General features: G+C 36.7%; 1 protein-coding gene and 1 pseudogene across 1 annotated transcript in view; both read left to right on the top strand.

Annotated features, from left to right (window-relative positions):
- The window catches only part of COL21A1 (collagen type XXI alpha 1 chain), a 164013-nt gene that overhangs the window by 18617 nt on the left and 122880 nt on the right, over positions 1–22516 (top strand). The gene's annotated exons all lie outside the window — the stretch shown is intronic.
- Positions 9672–10515, top strand: LOC107525807 (bax inhibitor 1 pseudogene; annotated as a pseudogene).

Genomic DNA, 22516 nt, shown 5'->3' with positions numbered 1-22516 from the left:
GTTTCCCTGTGCATAATTCTCCCTTTCGCTGCCATCCTGAGCTTTCTAAACCATGAATCAGAATGCCATTCCCTGCTTAAAATCCCTCTGTGGAGTTCTAGAATGAGCTTTAAAGATGAAAACCATTGCTTTGCACTTGATTTAGAAGGCCCTTCATGATTTGTTTCCTGAGTACCCTCCCTGTCATTTTTTTTCCTGACTGCCAGCTGCGGACTGAATTGTGTTAGAGCCTTATAAGGAGATAATTAAAATTAAATGAGATCATGAGGAGGGTGGGGCTCTGATACCATTGGATGATAAGATTAGCAGTTCTTATAAGAAGAGATACCAGGGAACTCTCCCCCTCACCCCAACACACACACACACACACACACACACACACACACACACACAGCCAGCAAGGTGGTGGCCTGCTTACAGAGAGGTCTCACCAGAAATGTACCATGCTGCCCCCCTAATCTTGGACGTCTGGCCTCCAAAACTGTGAGAAAATAAATGTCTGTTGTTTGAGGCCCCCAGTCTATGGTATTTTGTTATGGCAGCCCCAGCTAAGACACCGCCTCCCATTCCCCCAGATACTTCACTCCAGAAATCTTTGCTTCAGAAATGCTGTTTCACTGAGAACATCTTACTCTTTAGTGTTACCAGGCAAAATCAGGTACTATCCTCCTATCCTCAGATTACCTACAAATGCCTGGTTTTCCTTCCAGTCACAGGTCAGACTTTACCTCCTCTTGGAAAACGTTCCCCTCTCCTCTCTGCCAGGGGATTTTAGGTTTTCATTTCTCTGAGCTCCACTTGCGCCTCACTCACACCTCCATTAACATCTCTACTCTTCTGTGGTAACCGGATTTGACAGTTTCCCACCAAACCCTGCATTTCTTAAGGCCATTAACTAGCTTTTTCATCTTGTATCCCCAGTGCTTAGCACATTGACTGAACAATAGTAGGTGGTCATAAATGTTAGTGAATGAATAGACAATAATAGTAGTAAAGTAGTTATTCATGTATTCACTTTTGTCTCTGGAAGATCTGTTCTACTCTTTTACAATCCAAACAACCAAGCTTCATGTATTCTTATCAAAACCAGCTGTGAAGACAGGATTTGAAATTTATTTACTCTGAAGTATAAATAACCAATAACTTTATGTCTCCTAAGGGCATTTTGATTTTAATAGGGATAGATTTCTTAATCTAAAGAAAGAAAGCTCTCTTGGTGGAATTTCAGGCTTAACAAGCATATGGGATTGGTTTTAAGTGAAGGTAGGGATAGGGCTTAGGAACTTTTCGTTATTCGAAATTCATAGCCCATAGGCTCTGCCTAAACATGAGAGCAGTGCCATACCTGCTAGCTCACAGAATGGATTGGTATGTCAAGTTACACGGCAAATTCATTTTTGTTTCTATTGCACACCATAGATCATATGAACTTCACATCTGGTAAACGTTTGCACATAAAATGTGCAGCTGCCAGAAATTGTGGTTTCCTGGTACATCCCAGTGACGCTGAGTCAAGGTCACAAAGCCAGCATTGCAGAGTTTTGGTCATCTGGAACTGCATTCTGCTTTTAGTTGCTGAGAAAGTTGCTCTCTCAGTTCCTTTGAAGACCCTCTATGTCACCATCATAGCCTTGGGAAAGCAACTGAGTGAGTCAAAGTCCATTCAGCTGTTTATGGGCTCCTTCTATGAAAGTTGTTCCACCGGCATGAGAATCTTGTCATTCAATAAAAGAAAATCTCCACACACAGTGTTTCCCAATTTTTCTCAATGACCTCTTTTTATGTTTGATGGTCTCATCAAAAGTTTCATTCTCATACTAACTTAAATCCTTCCTAATTTAGTTTTGTCACACAATTCTGCTCTTCATAGAAGGGAGCAACATCTGATTTTCATATAAAACTGCAATACTAAAGAGACCAAGCAGTAAATTGTCCCATAAAAGTGAAACAAACTGAAGTGCACATCACAAATACAACCGAAGTTTAATTGAGTTAGGAAAATGGGATTTTCTAAATACAACGTGACTCAAAGCAGACCTGCTGGTTAGACTAGAAGGCTGACACGTTGGTATGTTGCTTGTATTATCAACATTTCCGATGAATTTTGTCCTGAAAAGTCTTGTAACATTAATATAATTGAAGAATTGGTTTATTTTGTATTATTTTAATTCAGAAAGCAGTTAAAACATTTCATGGTAGTTATTTTCTTTGAGGATTGTGAAGGAGAGGGACAGATACTTATCTCCTGAAAAGTAGAATCATTTAGAAAATGGATCCATGTGAATTAAATGATGGAGGGACATTTGGTAAAAAGTTACCTTTCTCTAGTTTCTAGAAAGGAATAATATGACATTTCTATCATTGTAGGTGAGGAAATCAAAGCGACTTATCTTGGTATAAAATTGACTGTAAAAGCTCCCAGATTGGGGATTCAGCTATGCCTGATAGTTTCGGTATTTTCCTCTTAGTGAATGAATTAACCATTAGTAATATTTCTGATGTTGGGTTTAAAAAGTAAAATTTGATGCATATGAATTCTTCAAACAGTTTTGTTTAGTATTGTTGATTCTTAGGAAGAGTATTTGAAATAAGTTGAAAAACAGAGATCACAACAGAGATACAGGCATAATACTGATTGTAACTACTATAAATATATACACCTTAAAAAGATAAGATGCTCTGTTAAGTAATGAATATAGTTTAAAATTAAAGGTCATGAATATATTAAAAAAATTCAAAATTTTGCCTGTGGTTCATATTAGTGACATGTCCTTGTGATTTGACATCTTTTTCTTTAAAATGATCTTTTTCTGTGCTGAAGTTCTCATCAGATATTTTTTGTGATGTAGATTGTTTTGTTTTCACTGAGTTCCTGAGAACAGCACCTCCGTTGGCCTGGAACAAGCCAAATTACTCATCCGGTGGCAAACTAGCAGCCACATGCTGGGTCTTTGCTGTCAGGGTAGGTTTTGGTTGCTGTCATTCTAGCAAGTACCTGAGGTTCCCTGTGTATTTGAGCAGAGAACTGAGCTACTTAAAGCTTCTAAGTTTCTTTACTGATGAACCAGCAGCAAACACTAAAAGTGAAATTCTGTAAAGTGTTTCAGAAATTTTGAGTCGTTGCCTCTCTCAGCTTTAGGTGTTCGGAATTGATGATCAGTTGATCCAGAGCAGCAATTTTCAACCTTTTGCATCTCATGGCACATATAAACTGATTACTGAAATTCTGCAGCACACCAAAATCCATATTTTTGCTGATCTGACAAAAAATAGGTATAATTTTGATTCATTCACACCAGATGGCTATTGTTTTATTGGCTGTTGGAATTTTTTATTTGACAATTTAAAGGTAAAGAGGTCAGTGCCCCTGACTAAACAGGTATTTATGTTTTAAAAATCCTCATGGCACACTGGTTGAAAATTGCTTATCTAGTGGTTAGATAGTTTCTTAGTAGCTCAGGGTCTCAAAATGATTGAATGAAATGGCTATTTAGTACAGAGAAAGATGTTTGCTTTAAAGGAAGTCTAATTGTAATTTGCATGATATGAAAGGAAAATGGAATCTTTTAAGGGTTTTGTTGGGAGGGAGTTTAAATTGTGGCTTTGAGAGAGTCAGTGGTGTTTAAACTAAGTTAGTGGTTAGAGTGATCACTTTTAGAATTTTAAGAAAAGGGAAATTTCTTTCTGATTTTTTTCCCCTGGAGGGTTAGGACTTTGTCTATTCTCTCCTATTTATTAACATAAGTATTTGTTTCGTGTTAAAATTTATATTACATGGTATCTTACTCAAGAGTCTTGCTATTCTCCATTGTCAGTTTTGAGAAAGTTAGGAAAAATGGTTGGTGTGATTTGATTCACTAGTTGTGATAGTTAAAGCAGTACTTTTCATTAAATACATTTAAATAATAGTTACATAGAATGAGATACCATCCAATATTTCAGCATGGTTATCCAGATGAAATCTGATGAGTCATTATTTTCATCAAATTGTTCATATCGATGTATTTTTCCTCAGGAGGGGACTTGGTAAAATAGAGCAATGTCAGGAAAACAACACCCTATATGTCACTATTTTTATGTTTTGATTCAGTCATATCTGCTGATTCTAAGAGACACAATCCTGGGGTTCTTGGGGAGTGGGGGTGTTAAATATGATTTTTGTTTATGTCTACAATGTACCAAAGAGATTCAGACTTGTTAAGTGGCAATCACTTATTGAAATAAGGCATGTAAAATAATCAGGTCTTTTTTTTGGTTTGTTTTAATTACGTCTAATGCAAAGTATAGACTGTAATACATACTTTTGCTAAAGAAGATTGTAAATCTACATAGTAAATAATGGACTTTAGTTATACACAGTGACTTGGCCTCTTCATTTAACATCTGCAGTTGCTGTGTATCTGCTTTGTTTGTGTCAAGTACTGCCAAGGGTCTCAGATTTTACCCTGCTTGTAGTCTAACCAGTTCGTCGGGCACAGTGTTAGGCGAGCAGACAGGAGAATCTTGGGTCAGACAAAGAACGTTATTAGTCACAGCCCTGCAGACAGCATCAGCTTCATATCTGCATTGGTTCCTCTTACCCTACAAGACCCATGAGGGTGATGTGGAGGGTGCTAGCAAACATGTCCAACATTTGTACTGGAGGAAGAACTCATCTTCATTATACTAGTCAAGAGACAAATCTGCCACCATCTCAAGAAGGAGACACTATCTCCCCAGGCTGTCTGGGATAGTTTCCAGCATCCTTGGGAATAGTCTGGAACAATGGCCGATTCAAGAGGCACAGAAACACAGTATGAAGTTGTATTCCAACACTTTACAGTTGAAAAATCAATTAAAATGAAAAATGTTTATTATATATAGCGTATTAATTAATTTAGTTCTTAGGAAGTGGAAACATTTTTGGTGATTGTTAAGAGGAACCATGTGCATTTTGTTACTCTGGCAGCAGTTAATGATATCACGTTCCTGAGCATCTTCGATTTAAAGGTAGCTTTACCTCAACTGCATTATGCAAATATAGTTTTTCACTGATTAAAGTTTTTATATAGTTTTAGATATTAGGATTATTCCTTCACCTGTGAAGAACCAATGTAATAACTGTATTTATCATCAGAAACCATTTACTGGTGGCCTCCAGAAAATTTTAATGCTCTTTGTTTGCCAACATATATAGTGAACGATAGAAACCTGGTATCTAAATTCTTAGAAGAATTTCATATATTTTTATTTTAAAAAATTTAATGATGTAGGTATTTGGGAAAGCAAATAAATTGGTATTTCTGCGAAGCATGTTATGGAATAAAGAATACTACTGATGGCACCCACATAGAGCATGAATAAAACTATGAAAAGAGAAAGTACCGGCCTTTTTCTTTATATTGCCCTCATGGGGGATGTTTTTACCCTTCAGTGGGAATGGAAAGATAAAATCCAGACAATAGGTAAGTCACCCTGGCCAGGGTGGCTCAGGTGGCTGGGCATCGTCCCGTGCACAAAGGGTTGCCTGTTTCATTCCCGGTCAGGGCACATGCCTGGGTTGTGGGCTCCATCGCTGGTGAGGGCCTGCAGGAGGCAGCCCATAGAGGTATCAGTGTCTCTCTCTCTCTCCGTTTCCCTCTCCCTTTCTCTCTCTCTAAAACTCAGTAAAAAATCTTTTTAAAAAAGGCAATAAGTAAATAAGCAAAGGATTTAGGTTCCCTAAAAAGCCACAGCACTGTCCTCCCTTCTACCGATATTTCTGCCAGTCACTAACAGCCTTTCTTCAAATAAACACGACTGATACATAGACTGATTTTCATGGAAAGTAATATTGGTAGGATTACTGTTTATCCTAGAAGAGACTGGGCCAATCATAGCTTAACCAGGGATTGCAAAATTTTTTTGATTCTGAACTGACCCCAAGAATATCTCTTCAAGCCTCACTATGTACCTTCTCAGAAGCATTTAATAAAAAATAAGTATATGAACCATTTACATGAGAGCTCTTGTCTCTTTGGTATGAGAGCAAAGATGTGAAGAATGGGAAAAGTAAGAGACATAAAATTAGTCCATTCACTTACCATTGTCAAAATCATGTATTTAGTCTTAGTTTTTTGGAATCTGGGAGTTCTGATCTGTGTGAGCCACTTTGAAATTCTCCCAGCACCTCCCTGGGAGTCCCTCTTTTAGAAGAATATGTGCTTAAACTGAGTGAAACTATATCCGATTGACAATCACATGAAAATCCTCTAGGCTGAAAGCCAAAGAGTCTTTTTGTACATGGTTTTTTTTGGAGCCTTAAATGTAACCAGATGAATTTTCTTTTAGTACTATCCTACTCAAGTGAATTAAATGAATGATTTGCCTTCCAATGGGAAACCTGCATTTTGTCACACAGATGGATTACATGCCCTAAATTTTACTCCCTAGAGAAGCAGTACCTCTTTTGCATTATATTCTTTCAAAGTATTAAGACTCAGACTATATAACAGTTTCATTATATGCATGAGACCTGAGAGCTTTGCAGATATATGGATTGAGAAGCATGACAATATAACCATCATTATGTGAGGGAGTGAAGTATAATAAAAATCCTCATAGGCAACATTATTATAATGTTTTGCAATTAATTATCTGTGAAACCAGAATAAAATAGAAGGAAAACGCTTTCAATTTTTTAAAATATATCTTTATTGAGAAAACACTTTCAATTTTAAAGGGACTCTGTTGTTCATGGCCAAAGAATTAAAAGCAAATGCAAGCCATGAAATTGAGTGTGGTAGGTTTTTTTATTTGCTTTTAGATTATTTTTTTAATAACTTGATCCTTTTCAAGAACATTTTATTATGAAATAGAAGCAAAATCCTAGAAATACTGATAGTGAAAAAGTAGAGTTTATTGAAAGTCTGAAACAGAAAGGCTAACCAACAAGTTTAAGCCTCCTTAATATTTTAAACAAACTAATACTTTTTTACCTTATTGGCTTATTTTTTGGGCAAAGGACTATGAACATGGTAGTTGGTTCCTACTATGAAATCTAAGGCAAAGTTAAAATGCAGTTTCATTCATTAAGTCATTCTGATTGACAACCCTTGAGGCAACCTCTAGTGATTCAATCGGTTGATTTGGTCCCTGGCTGGGTCTAGGGATATTTTTTGTTTTCACTATTGGAATCTAGTGGATAGAGGCCAGGGCTGCCACAAACACTCTAAAATTCACAGGACAGACCCCATGATAAATACTTATCTGACCCCAAATGTCAATAATTGAGAAAACTTGAAGTAAATACATGGTAGTGCACTTATTACTAAAGAACTATAGAATATCAATTAACAAGAGGTAGGTTTTTGCTTCAAGAGCAGCACCAAATTGGGCAGTAGAAAGCAAGGCTTATATTGGCCTCAGAGGGACCTTACTAAAATTTCTGGCTCTGCTTTTCTGACTACCTTCCTGTAAATCTTTCAGAGCCTCACTGTGCCATTGTCAAATAGGACTAGTGGTACAGTTGCTACTTCAAGGGATTGTAGGACTAAGTTAAATAATGTATGTAATTGCTTAATCCATTGCCTGGTTCATATAAGATCTCAGTAAAAGTTAGCTCTTATTCAGGGTGCTATCAGGAAAAACCGTAAAGCAGTTAGAACCATCTAAAGATTGATGGTTTGTTTAGGAGGTAGTTAAATTTCCTGTTCTTAGATAAGTTGAAGTAGAGTATGGACAACATGTGTTCCTTTTGACTCTATAATTGTTTATATGGCATTCCATTTTTCTTAGTTATATAAAACCATTCCTAAATAAAGCATAAAATGGCTGATGGCTTTCCTTGAGTTTTCAGTAAGTACAAAATTTTAGGTGAGGTTGACATCAAGAGGGCATAGATAGCTATGATACATTTAGTAATATTAAGACATCGATATTAACTTTTTCCCTCTGCTAAGCAGTGTTAGTTATTTTCTTGGACCCCCCCCCCCCCAGGCTGTTTTCTGTGTTTCTTTGTACATCTGTTGCCAAAATCAAGGGGTGTTCTATTTAAGAAGAGAAGTGGTTGCCGTTCGGTAGTTTTACTTACTTGCAACAACTAAAGATGGGTCATTCACTAGAAAGCTCTGTGTCCCTGAAGGGAGGTTTAGCCATTGCTTATACACACCATTTGGTTAATTACATGTTGATTTCTTCTTTGCAGTTGGCTAAACATATCCAGTTGGGTTCTGGTCAAGTTTATCTGCTTACAGCTGCATCAGCAAAATACTGTGCTCCATTATAACATTTAGCAAGAATAGCATTTAGTAAAAATCACCCAGATCTTGAGACCCTTGTCCTATCCAGCACATCCATTGTGCACCCATTGCCTAATATAGGTCATGGCTGGCTAGCTATCATTCCATCTAACGTGACACTTATTGAACAGCCCTGTATGCCAGGCACCGTGCAATGTGCTGTACATGTATTGTCAGGCAGGCAATAAGTGCTTATTGAATGAATAAGTGAACAAATATGTTAACAGTAAAAGCAACATTAATTGAACTACTATGTATTATGTGGTAGTACTGTTATTAAAAATAAAAAAATGTATAAAACACATCTTTATCCAGTTCTGTAAAAGCTTTTAGTTTTGTTGGAGAAACAGGATATATTTATAATAAACTTCCTCTAAACAGTGCTTTAAGTAAAATGGATTATACATCAGTGCTTATCAGGCATTAAATAAATATCAGGTATTCAGTAAATCAGACATGCAATAAATGTTTGCCCCCCTAAAAATTGAACAAAGTGCCATTCCGTGGATAGATGAGCAAAATTTTATTGCAACAAAAGTTAGCTGTTTGAAAAAGTGGTATCTTAACTGTGTAATGAAATGGAAGTTTTCGGATGATATCACAAAGGATAGATATGCCTCATTAAAGCAAAAGGTGTTTTATTGCAGTTTTTGCTAACTAAATTTTTGTAAATTTATTTTGGACCTCACAGTTGAGCTGGATTTCTGTTCTAACCTGGTGTTGAGTTAACTGAGATAAAGATGTTTGGCTTCAAATGACCCAGTAGTGGGACCCCCACCAAATGGAGTCCTCTTCATTGACTAGACCAACTGTCTAGAAAGAGAACACCATTCAGTGAAACTCATATAGTGTTCCATCATAGAAATCTTATTTTAATTAAAGTTAACATTATACTTCCATCACATTTGAAAGTATTACTCTCTAACACTATTTCTTCTTATTTTGAAACATAGTATATTTTATAATCAGCACTCAAACTCCTCATCTAAAACATTTTAAAAAATATATGGACCGGCACTCCTAGTTGAAGACTAAGACTAATCTCTTCCAACATGGCTCAAGACAGCTCTCCCAACACAATCAATCATAGGGGAAGCCACACTGCACCAAATTCACAAAAGGTTAACTGAAAATACTCATCAAAGCCTTCAACCAAGAACCTTACCCAGGTTACAATACCAGGCAAAAGCTTGCCTTGGGAATGGGCATTGAAGAGTCCAGAATCCAGACTTGGTTTCAGAATTGAAGAACTAGGCATGGAGTTCTGAGATCAGGGCCTGAGGACTTAGAAGCAAGTCAAGACCAAGGTCATGACCAAGGTCAGCCTGTGAAGACTCCAAATAGCGTTGTATCAGCTACACTTCCTCCTAATTACACACCCTCACTGAGGCATTTAAGAACAACCTGGAGAAGCGTATCCAGTGTTAAGAGAGCTTTGTGGGCTCCAGAAAGGCGGGTAAGAAGAGCGGAGGCTGTGTCCCGCAGACTCTGACATCATGAATATATTTGATCGGAAGATCAACTTTGATGAGCTCTTAAAATTTTCCCATATAACTCCTTCAGCACAGCAGCACCTGTAGAAGGTCTGTGCCAGTTTCACCCTCTGTATGTTTGTGGCGGCTGCGGGGCCTGTGTACACGTGGTCACTCATTTCATTCAGGCTGGCCTGCTCTCTGCTCCGGGCTCCCTGGGGTTGATGATTTGGCTGATGACAATACCTCATAGCCATGACACTGAGCAAAAATGACTGGGACTTCTTGCTGGATTTGCTTTCCTTACAGGGGTTGGCCCAGGCGCTGCTCTGGAGTTTTTCATTGCCATCAATTCCAGCCTCCTTCCCACTGCCTTCATGGGCACAGCAATGATCCCCACCTGCTTCACCCCGAGTGCACTCTATGCCGGGCGCCGTAGGTACCTCTTTTTGGGAGGTATCTTGATGTCAGCCTTGAGCTTGATGGTCTTGCCTTCCCTGGAGAATCTTTGGATCCATTTGGCTTTTCCAGGCAAGCCTGTATTTGCGGCTGATGGTCATGTGTGGCTTTGTCGTTTTTGATACTCAGCTCATTATCGAAAAGGCTGGAAATGGAGATAAGGATTATATCTGGCACTGCATTGACCTCTTCTTAGACTTCGTTACTCTCTCCAGGAAACTCATGTTGACCCTGGCTATGAACGAGAAGGACAGGAAGAAAGAGAAGAAGTGAAATGGCCACCTAGCCTTTCCCAGTTTGGCTTCCTCTCCCTCCGCCCTCATTTTCTCTGCACACATTACAGGTGGAGTGTTCTGTGATAATGAAAAACATCAGAAAAGCTTTTGTACTTTGTGGTTTTCTCTATTTTGAAATTTTTGATTAAAAAAACTGACTAGCAGAATATAGTTTGGAGTTTGGTTTCACAAACAAACAAACAAACAAACACAACCTATATCCTGGGATTGATATCAGAGAGCAACTTGCTAAGAAAGTGGAGGTTCCAGTGTCAAGAGTCCAAATTTGGTTTTATAATTGAAGATCTAAATTCTATAGCCAGAGGAAAAAAGAAGCTGATGAACCATCAGAACAGGAACAAGACCAGGAACAAGACCTCTGACACGAGGGAGTTCAAGGTATTACAAAAAGCTACACACAGTGGCACCAACCTCCTTAGCAACTGTCTTCTTTCTCTGAAGCCAGAACAGGGTGGACCAAGAGACAAATCAGTGTGTTTGATGTCATTGGCCTGGGCTCGAAGCTCTCTCACTCTCCCTAGGAACATGCCCTTCTAATCCCACCTTCAGCTTCTCCAGAAGCTGAGCCTTCTATCTGGAGACAGTAAGTGGAACTTCAGGAGGTGGACAGATACAAGGCACCACACAGCCCTACCTGAGGAGCCCGGCTCCACAGCTGAGCAGTCAAGGGCCATGAAAATAAACTTATTCATATCACTCCCCAGCCCCAAACTGGGTATTTTATCCTTCATTTTTAACTAAGTCTCAATAAAAAATATTAAAAAAAAATGTACTGGCCACATTTTTATAAGAACTCACACAATTAAAGAATATGTATACTGCTGTATATGATATGTTTGCTTAATATAGGAAATACTTATAAGCTGCTTTGGAATATATAAGTAGGACTCACTTTGTAAATATGCAAATTTATTTTCTTATGTACTTAATTTTCAGAAAGAAATAACTGTAATTATCCTATTTTTAAACTATGAAAGATGTTCAGGCAAAGGATCTCTTAAAATTTTTTATTGTTTAAAAATGGAAACAGGTGTGGAAAAATCCAGCTTAGCCTTCATGTGTTAAAAAGTTTTGGCCTGAGTAATAAGACACATGTCAAGAAAATATAGCTCTCTGCAGGTGGTTAGGGATGGGAATTGAACTGGAATCATCTTGTAGTGAATAATGCTGACTTAGTGTTGGCTCCATGCAACTATCAAGCCTCAAGTCTGGGTGAGGTTGACCTTAATCAAGAGGCTCCGTTGATGACTCCGATGGGAATTATTTGTATAACAGAGAATGGAATAGAAGGAGAGAGAATGGGCTTCTCATCTCTTTGAGTCATCCTAGTGTAGACTGAGCTTTAAAAGATATCTTTTGCCCAGAAGGAAATTCATGTGTGTGAGCAGGGGATGGATACCTTTTTGCTGTTTTCATATTTGTTGTGCCACCTTTTGGTTCTACTTGGGTCAAAATTTCAAAGCTAAAATATGATACTTCTAAAAATAAGCTCTTCTCCAAAAAGAATAATATTGGTCTTCTGTGGAGTTGGATGGTATCTGAGCTGGCTTGCTGGCTTGGTTGGAACATGGCCACTAGTGCGGCAATGGGTTGCATGTGCCAGCTGACTTTACAACCACGCTCTGTACACTTTGTCCTAGCCGATCATTCCACTGATGTGTGACTCCAAAAGAAGTTTGCTCAGAAAATGCAGCTGGATTAGCATAAATCTATCACCGCTGTGAAAACATAAAATGAAATATCTTACCAGTGGTGGGTGAGCCATCAAAATATTTCACTGATTGCCTATAACATGTAAAGCACAGTGTGGCTCAGACAATTAGTGGTTTTAAATCCTGCCCTCTAGGAACTCACAGCTAGTCAGGCAACTAGGAGATACACACCCATGAATGTATATTAACTTACAGGAAAGTGATAGACACCTGCTTAAAATTTGCAGATGTTGTAATATGAATGTTCAGGAAAAGGTGATCTTTTCAACTATAGCAATCAGTTGTTTTTCTACTAATACTTTTGAACATCCTTGTGTTAAAAACTTTAAGGAAAAGGGAAGAAAAAAAATAGTATTTTTTGAGTTCTTACGATGGGTGAGAGACTTTTTAAAGGTGCTCTTATGTCATTCCATTTAGCATTCACGGCAGCCTTCAAAGTAGATAGGGTAGATTTATTTCTGATTGTAGAGCCTAGGAATGTAAGGTTCAAAGAGATTAAAAAACTTGTTTTAAGTCACACAGTGGTAGATAAGAACTTAAATCTGTTTTAATTGAAAGCTTATAGTCTTTCAACCATGCCATGGTTTTTAGATTTATGTGCAGGAAAATACAGAAGAGCCCAGATTTGGGCAAGTCTCTAAAGTTACCATTTTGATCTGTAGGTAATTGTACTCCTAAGTGAGGATGGTGGACACTTCTGCAGATAGAGGGTAAGGGTCAGGATTGGAGAGGGAGGGCAAAGAGCACAGGTACAGAGTCAATGGTAGGGCCAGTATTTGAAAACTAGAAATTGAGAACTAATGAGTCAGCATGAAGGAGGCGGTATAGAGGCCACCCAAGCTGTCAGAGCACCCCAGGGCTGGATGAGTGTTTATGCCCAACACTTTACTGGTAAAGAACCTCTTTTAGAGAACCAAAAACTGGCAGGAAACAAGGCTGACATTCAGCAATGGATGTCTATATATCCATCCAGACTGAAGCACACTGGGAGGGAGAGAAAATTCAGGTCATATCACTGTCCTCAAGAAACTCAGATTTTGGTGGGAAAGGATGGACATATATACAAACACTTCTTATATCAGAGATCCTCTGATATGAGACAGAATCCTAATTCTCTCTAACTGGGAAAGCTATCACCATGGAAAGTACCACAAGGATCATGGTGTTTAGCAGGAGTGGACAGCGATGGTTCTTGAATGATATGTGGGGACTACATCATAGAAGGGCTTGTTTGAGAAGGAGCTGGAGCTGTGTCCTGAAGGCAATAGGAAGTTTTTAAACAATTTAAATTAAAAAATATTATTAGAGAATATTTTAAACTCATAGAAAAACAATACAAAACGCCAGTGAACCCATCACTCATTTATTTGCTTCAGATAGTTCTGTCTTTTTAAAAGTAATATAATTTCAGATCAACAGCTAAAGATCTACCCACCCCATGCCTTTCTTCATCTGTTCAAATCCAGAAGTAATCACTCTCTGAAGGTTGCTATATATTATTCCAATGTTAAAATTTATATAGATGGCATCATACTGTTCATTTCTTCCTGGAACTTACTGGTTTCACTTAACGCTATATGGGTACACACAGCTCCAGAATATTCATTTTTACTGTTTTGAAATAGCTAGGATTTATATTTTTGCTGGACATTTAGGCTGTTTTCCTCGTTTTCTGGTTACACATACTGCTGCAGTGATATATATGTGTCCTTGATGCCTGCCATGTACAGAGGTATATTTTTCAGCATGTACTCCTTGAAAAAGACTCATGAGATTGTAGCATATGCTTTTTCAACCATACTAAGCATTGTAAATTGCTCCTCAAAGTGGCTATGCCAGTGTACTCTCTTTAGGAGTATGGATCCCTAGTTTCTTCTGTCTATCCTCTTTAACTTTTGCTGCTAACATATTTTTGTGGGCATGAATAGTGTTTTGCTTTAGTTTGCATTTTCCTATTGTCAAGATTGCTCTTCTATTCATACTGGACATGTGGGATTCCTCCTATTCAAGTATCTTGTTCATAATCTTTACCCATCGTCCTATATAATCACATTTTTCTTTTTCTTTTTTTAAAAAATATATCTTTATTGATTTCAGAGAGAGGAAAGGTGAAGAAGAGAGAGAGACAGAAACATCAATGATGAGAGAGTCATTGATCAAGCCCACAACTGGGCATGTGCCCTGACGGGGAATCGAACCCCAGTCACCTGGATCCTAGGTCGACGCTCAACCGCTGAGCCATGCCCGGCCAGGCTAGAATTATATTTTTCTTATTGAGCATAGATCAGGTTTCTTCATCTATCCACAGCATCAATCTTTGGTTATAAATGTACATGGCAAATATTTTATTCCAGGTTAGGTTTCTCTTTTAACTTTCTGATGTCTTTTATTAGAAAACTATAAATACCTTTCTTTCCCAGTGGTAAAAATACCTTTCTTTTGTACATATTTTCTAAGAGTTTTAATGTTTTGCTTTACACATTTAGGACTCTAATTCATCTTTAGCATATGGTGTAAATAAGGGTATTACTTTATCTATGTCTCCCCTTCCTCATATGATGAGCAATCATCACAGCACGTGCCTTCAACAGTCCGTCTCTGCCATGCACTTATAATGCCACTTCTCTCTCACAACCTGTTCCCATATATAGGTGGGATTGTTTTTAGGATTTTTTTTCACACTCACTGTTCTAGTCTAAACTTCTGTCAATACTAAATCTTTATAATTACTAACGTTTTAAAATAAAATTTTACATTTGATAGTATAAATCTGTTCCTCCTAATTTTTCTTCCTCAAAATTGTCCTGGCTAATTTTGGCCTCTTTTTCTTCCATTTGAATTTTTTTATCAGCTTGTCAAGTTCTACACCTACACTAAAACATAAAACACCTGGGTTTTTATGAGAATTGCATTGAACGTATAGATTATTTGAGGGAAAATCTTTTGCCTTTATGATATTAAGGCTTGCCAGATAAGCACATTTATTTTTTCATATATTTATAACTTTTTTATACTTCAATTATCACCCTAGATATGCCATTGTTTTCATTGCCATCATGAATATTATCTTCAAAAAGACATTAAAAAAATTCTTGCTTCTGGATAAGGGAATGCTATTTGATTTTTAAAAGCTTAGTTTTGTATGCAGATACTTTGCTGAAATATGTTATTTTATTTTTATGTAAATTTTTAAATTTAGATAATGTCCCCAATAATTGATAATTCTATTCCTTTCTCAATCTTATACCTTATTTGTCTTATTTTCTTAGAGTGTCTATTACAGTGCTAAATAGGAGTGGTGATTGCAGGCATTGTTGTATCATCCTGGCTTTATTCAGAGTTCTTCTAACATCTCATCAGTAATTATTATTTTTTCTAATTTTGGTTTTATTATTTTAAAAAAACTTGCCTTTTTATTTTGAAATCATGAATGGGTATTGCATATTTCAAAATAATGAATGTTTAAATTATCAAACATTCCCTCTGCATCTGTATCAGTCGTGAGGGTGGGTATGACAGTGGCAGTGGATATATGGCACGTAGAATCCTGAGGATTTTGCTATTAGTTGAGAGAGAGAATAGACAGAAAATAGCTTTCAGAAGACACGGTTCTGATTTAAGATAGCTGCGTAAATGGTAGAGTCATTCCTTGACTGGGAATAGAAAGAGAATTGTAGCCCTAGTTGGTTTGGCTCAGTGGTTAGAGAATTGGCTCTCAGACCGAAGGGGTCTTGGGTTCGATTCCCAGTCAAGGGCAAGTATCTCAGTTGCAGGATCAAAGTCTCTCTCTCACATAGATGTTTCTCTTTGTCACTCCTCCTCCCTCCTACTCTCTCTAAAAAATTAATGAAAAAAATATCCTCAAGTGAGGATTAACAAAAAAAAGAAAGAGGTTAGCAATTTTTTAGGAGTAGACTCTAAGCTCACTTGAAGATTTGTTGAAATTGAGGTGTGTGTTGGTTGTTTAAATATTGATGTTCAGACTTTTGGATATAATTATTTAGAAATGGACTCTTGAATGACAGAGTTTAGTAAGCTTAGTTTTGTATGCAGATACTCTGCTGAAATATGTTATTTTATTTTTATGTAAATTTTTAAATTTAGGTAATGTCCCCAATAATTGATAATTGTATTCCTTTCTCAATCTTATAGAGGTAAAAATTTATGATTTGGTTATACCAAAGTGGATGTAGAGCAATGAGGGTTTGCAGAATAAGAAAAGTAGAGCCTCTGGCTAAATACCAGGAACCCATACACATGAAGGACAGTAGGAAGGACTCTCAGAGAAGTCTGAAAATAAGATACTCCCAGGAAGAGTGGTGTCAAGGAAGCCTTATGGGAAACATTTTAATTTTCAAAAAAGCCATCTATATAAGCCAAATGCAGGAAAGTTAGGAAAGATGACCAGAGAGAGTTGACTTAATTTGACAGTTGGGAAATCCATGGTACCTTTCACAGGAGCCGTTTCAGCTGAGTGCTAAAAGCAGACACTGGATTTCAGTGAGATGAAACTTTGGCAGGAAGTGAGGAGATAGAGGAGAACAAATGAAGGCTTCTCTCGTGGAGCTTGGCCATGGAGAGAAGGAGAGAAAGGAACATGCTAGTAAGAGTCAGGGGAACAATGATTCTTTAAGAATTAATTGTAAGTTTTCCACTTTTGGAATTGTCATATTAGCAAAACATAGGAGGCCAAACTTGGATTAAATGTGATTGTAAGATCATTGCTGGATGTGGTGAAAAGCTGATCAAGGATGTCTGAATGGCCAGTTGTAATTCAGAGTTGATTGTTCAGGTGCATATTTGCCTGCCCTTAGACTCTCGTTACTTGTGTCTAAAGGCACAGGGTCACGCAAAAGAATTTCATACAGAGCAAACTCAAAGGCTACTGCCAATCCCCGTATAACAATGAGGTCCTTAAATAAGGGCAAAACCTTTAATAAATGTAAAACATGGGACTAAAATATTTTTAAGTCATTAATATAAAACATAAACATTTTTGTCTTATTTGTGGCCTAACAACCATATGCCAAAGATCAAATGGGTCTCTAATATGAAGAAAAAAAAAATCTAAATTAAAAAAAGTAGCCTTGCCTGTTTGGGATAAGATGTTGAATCTATTTTGGTTATCATGATTCAGTAAAAGCTATTAAACCCACAGGCTCTGTTGGTCTGTAACAGAGGAAGTCCTTGTCCCTGTTCTTGCTCCAACATTAGAATCAGAGGACAACCATATTCTAGATTCTATTTATTCTGGCACATCTTTGTTCATTGGATTTGTTTCCAATTTAAATGATATCTTTGCCAGGTGAAGTTGGTAATGATTATAAAATTTAAAAATATGTTTTTAATCCAGTAAGATGCTTTCCATGTATCTATCATTTGAAAATTACATTTGTGATAAAATGGGCAAATTTTTTGAGTTGCCAAATTTATTTTTATAGTTGAAATTAGCCAAAATTGCCAACTTAAGTTGGGCTGCAACAAACCAGTTCAGGGTTTCCATGGAAACATGATTTCATCCCATCTATGAAAACCCATTTTGTTTTTTTCTCCTTTATCGTGGAACTTGAATCTCTGCAATGTTTTTCCTGTGATTCTTGCTCCAAGAAAAAGAAAACAGGTTTCCAATTAGAAAAATATTCACATTTTGCTCACTGAAATTTAACTCCATGGGACATTTTCATTGAGGAAGATAAACAATGGCCATATTCTAAAACCTTTCCTATTTAGGTACAACTATGCATTTTTGTTATTTTTACTTTGTATTTTTTAAATACTTTGGCCAACCTCCAGTTGCAATTATTCCAAGTTATGTTAAAATTACTTCATACTTCTAATATTCTTATCACGTGGTGTCTAGCTGATTTAGAAATCTTCAGTGGAAGAGTTTAATGTTCTTCATTTTAATTTTGTCCCCATGCCTACCCCAAAGCCTAACACAGGTTGGTTCTTAGTAAGTGTTTATTGAGTTAACGATGCAACAAATATTTTGTGCCTTCTGTGGGCTTAGCCTCGTTAAGGACTCTGTGGAATGCAAAAGACATATAATATACTTATTTGTAATGAGGGGTTTGAGGAGGGTAAAGAATGAAATGTAAGTGCTTGCTATTTTACCTCACATAAGGCAGAGCTTTACTATCTCACTTAATCTTTAGAACAGTCCTGGAAGGGCTGTGGGATTACACTGATTTTTCAGATGAAGAAGCTGTCTAAGCAAGGTTTAAGAACTTGCCCAGGTGATTGGTGGACAAGGGTTTGAACCCCAGGTCTGCTTTGGCAAGTACACTAACTATGGGAGACAATTCTTCTGTACAGAAAACAGTTGGCGAAATAGTAAGTGTTCTAGGTTGTGAGGCATTCAGAAAAGGAAAGGTTATGTGGGTGGAAGAAATCATGAATAATGTAAATAAAAGTGCCAAGTGCTGTTTACTAAGTGATGAACTCTGTGTGCAGTATATCTAATCAGTACTGCATATTTGCATTTTATCCACTGGAATGAAGTATCTTTGCTTTTAGGCTAATTTCTTAAATGTCTATGATTTGTCTTTTAGAAAAGCAGGCTACACAATGGCGTAGTTATACTTTTGGGTTAAAACACACAGAATACATGTAAATTGATTTTGCTGATTATCATAGGTTCACAGAATGTCATACTGGTCAACCCTTCTCTTTTTGTAGAATAGAAATCCAAGTCTCAGCAGTCCCAGCTGTTCTTTCTCTCTGGCTTAAATTCATATAATAGCAGAGTCAGGCTAAAGATAGTTTTATAACACCCAGTTTAATGTTCTTTAAGCCACATAATATTTTCACTCATTGATTTGTGGCAGATAGGTACACATCATTAATGGATAAAAGTATTTCTAATAATTTGAGTATATGTCATTTATTTTCTCATGTCTCAATAAGCTATTATAGAAATGTTTACTGTGGAAACCATGCATTTCACATCCTTGTACAAAATAGCCTTAGAGATTATTGAAAATTTTAAGTACATTATTAAATTAGGTGATAATAATGCTTTGTGTCTGTCCCTTGCTTATTTTTTAATGCCTTTTCCTTGGTGATACTTTGTCTCTTTGACAATGACTCCAAATTTTAGTTTTTCCCTAGGTCTTCTCTTGGGTTCCATGTAAATGCCATGCATTTTTATTTTCCGTGATTGATTGTTTTCCTTGAGAGGGAAAAGTTAAAATTTCAGTAAGATAATTATAATCATTGTTCTACTTAAATGCTGTCTTTATCAACGTGTCATTACTTTTAACAAATCGAGAATTTCTCCTGTAAACCTAGAGTACCTGAGAGTAGGAATAGTTATTGTATTTGTAACAAAATTATGCTATGAAATCATGACTTACTAAGTGGTTTATATTCACTATAGGAATATTATTTTGGGAAGGGCTTTGTTCCTGACTCACAATTAATTTAACATTAAATAATATATTACTGGCTATCTCTCAACAGCAATTATAGACCCATGATAATTCAAAATAGAAAAATAATGATCCAAACCTTTAAAAATGAACCTAAGTACACAGTACATATCAATAATACAAGGCCCTAAGGTACCATAAAGCATTTCCAGGAAACCCTCTAGTGTATATCATAGCTACAGTTTGAATATAAGAAATGTTAATGAAATGCTTAGCACTAATTTTATTGGCCCTCTTAGAATTAAGAATGATTTAGGAGTAAATTATTCAGGTTAGACTAAGTCTCTTAAACCATCCATGGATATTTGAATTGGTGCCATCTGTTTCTCCAGTGTCCACTTGATAATTTCACAATCTTTGAAACTCATCAAACTTGGTTAGAAAAAAAATCAGAAAAGTAACTACTCATACAATGCAATGCTTAGAATTGCTTTTATTGGCATAACCGTTCATTGAGTTTTGATCAAAGGGGTACAGATTGAGGTATTTTATTAATTAGGCAGCTTTAAATTAGTTTAAGTTGAAACTAGAAACTGCGGGAGGGAAGCTATTTAATGAAGAAAATAAGTAGTTTTTAGAGAATGTCCCAGTAAAATAACCGTTAAAAAAAGGTTGGGGGGAATTTTACTAATTATTATATATGTCACACATACATTTAAGCTACATTTGGTTAATTAGTCTAGAAGAGAAACATTACAAACCAGATGACTTTTTTTTAGTGGAGGTAAATAACTTAATATAGTGCTTTCTTCCCTGAAATGGCTGAGTGTTTATTTCACTGCCATGCGTGCTCTTTGAGTGTACTGATGCTATTAGCCATACCGAAGAATTTTTTGTGTGACATAACTTTTAGTAAATTCTGGCCATTAAAAAGGTTTAAAGTAAGAAAAGCACAGGCAAAACAAACTGGGTTTACGATTCATCTTAGAAAAAAATTTAGAATAAAAAAGTTTTGTTTTGGATACAAATTTTTTGTTGATTATATGTTTTTTAAAAATACATTTTTATTGATTCCAGATAGAGGAAGGGAGAGGGTGAGAGAGATAGAAACATCAATGATGAGAGAGTCATTGATCGAGCCCGCAACCCGGGCATGTGCCCTGACCAGAAATCGAACCCCGATCGCCTGGATCCCAGGTCGATGCTCAACTGCTGAGCCACGCCCGGCCGGGCTGATTATATGTTTTACAAATATTTTTTACCACTGTGTGACTTGTACTTTTATTATTTTATACGTCTTTTTCTTTGAATACTTAAGAAGCTAAAGCAAACACAATCACCATGCTAAATGGTGAATAACATTTAACGTCTAGTCCATGACCAGTTTTCTCCAATTGTCTCAATAATACATATGTACAGGTGGTTGTTTAAATCAGGTTCTCAACAAAGTTCACAATTATATTTAATGGATGTGTCACTTAAGGTCCCTTACTTTTGTTTTCATGTTATTTAATTATTAATTGTACAAGTTTTCATTTTTTATTTTTGCTAATTTTATTCTCTTGGTGTCATTTAATAAATTTCAAAATTTCTTATAGTTGAGTGGATATAGAGACTTGAATAGATTCTGGTTTTACTTTTTATTGGCCCAAATAATTTGCAGCTGGAAATGTGCCCCTTCTACTATGTCGTGTGAGGAGGAATGACTTACTCTACTTTAATGGTAGGTGAGTAGGTTCAAGTGTAGTCAAGCCTAATGTACCTGTCCTAATTTCTATCTAACCTTTCACCTAATAATACTAGCAGTACTGGGGATCCTTGCCTAGATCCATTATTTCTTTAGGGGTTGAAAAATGTGATTTTCTAATTCTATTAGTCTCTTGGCATTTATTAACTGTTTTATTATCCTGAAATATCATCCATATGTAGTAAGTAGGATAAATGCTTGATTCTCATTTTTTGTACTCTAGCAACCTCCATAGTGTTTAAAAAATACATTTATCAAATTATGAACTTATAGAGTTAATAAATTGCTATATTTTAATCCGGTGTAGTTATTATTTGTAATGATCAGATGATTTTACCCATTGTAATTATTATTATTATTATTTTAAAAAAATATATCTTTATTGATTTCAGAGAGAGGAAAGCAGAGGGAGAGAGAGAGATAGAAACATCAGTGATGAGAGAGTCACTGATCGGCTGCAGCCCGCAATCCGGGCATGTGCCCTGACCGGGAGTCAAACCCCGATCGCCTGGATCCTAGGTCGACGCTCAACCGCTGAGCCGCACCTGGCCAGGCTTAATTCTTAATTCTTTTGCTAGTTTGTCAGAATTTTGCCCTTCTCATTTCTGTTTCTGCCAGTTGATGCTTCCTTCTACTAGTGCTACTACCTTAATGTCAGAAATATAGAACACAATAGATGTGTGTGTGTGTGTGCGTGCGTGCTGTGCATAAAAGCGGGATGGCTAGGATCTCAGTTTTCCTGTCTTTTCCTGTTTTACAATTTAGTTCAAAGACACAGGCTATAAATAAGCATAAGTGTTAGTTAGTGTCTCATGAGGGGACTATTTTTAGTCTTCAATTATATTTGAAGGTTTTACTGCCAAACAAACAACTAAATGTTCGTAGGCATTTTTCCTCACAGTCTCTCGTTTTGAAAACGTTTGTTACTTTCCTGGTGGCTCCTCATGGAATTCCCATGCCTTTCTCGTGGACCCACAGGGAGGAGATACATTCATTTCAAGGAGATAAGGAATTTGCTTTCATTTGTATCCACTCTTCTCAGAAATTTACTCACAAGTACTTATTTTGATTTTAATAAAGTGTCAGAGACAATGACAGTGGGGTATGACAAACACATATGGTAAGGAAATAGAAGAGATATGAAAAGAAAAGGAAAACAGTTGGTGCATTTATCTCTCTTCTGCTTTCCCTGAGAATCAAAT

This window comes from Miniopterus natalensis, chromosome 5 (assembly GCF_054644295.1).
Source record: "Miniopterus natalensis isolate mMinNat1 chromosome 5, mMinNat1.hap1, whole genome shotgun sequence".
In the NCBI taxonomy this organism is placed as follows: Eukaryota; Metazoa; Chordata; class Mammalia; order Chiroptera; family Miniopteridae; genus Miniopterus; species Miniopterus natalensis.
The sequence above is the reverse complement of the archived record's forward strand: the minus strand, read 5'-3'. Positions and strand labels throughout refer to the sequence as shown.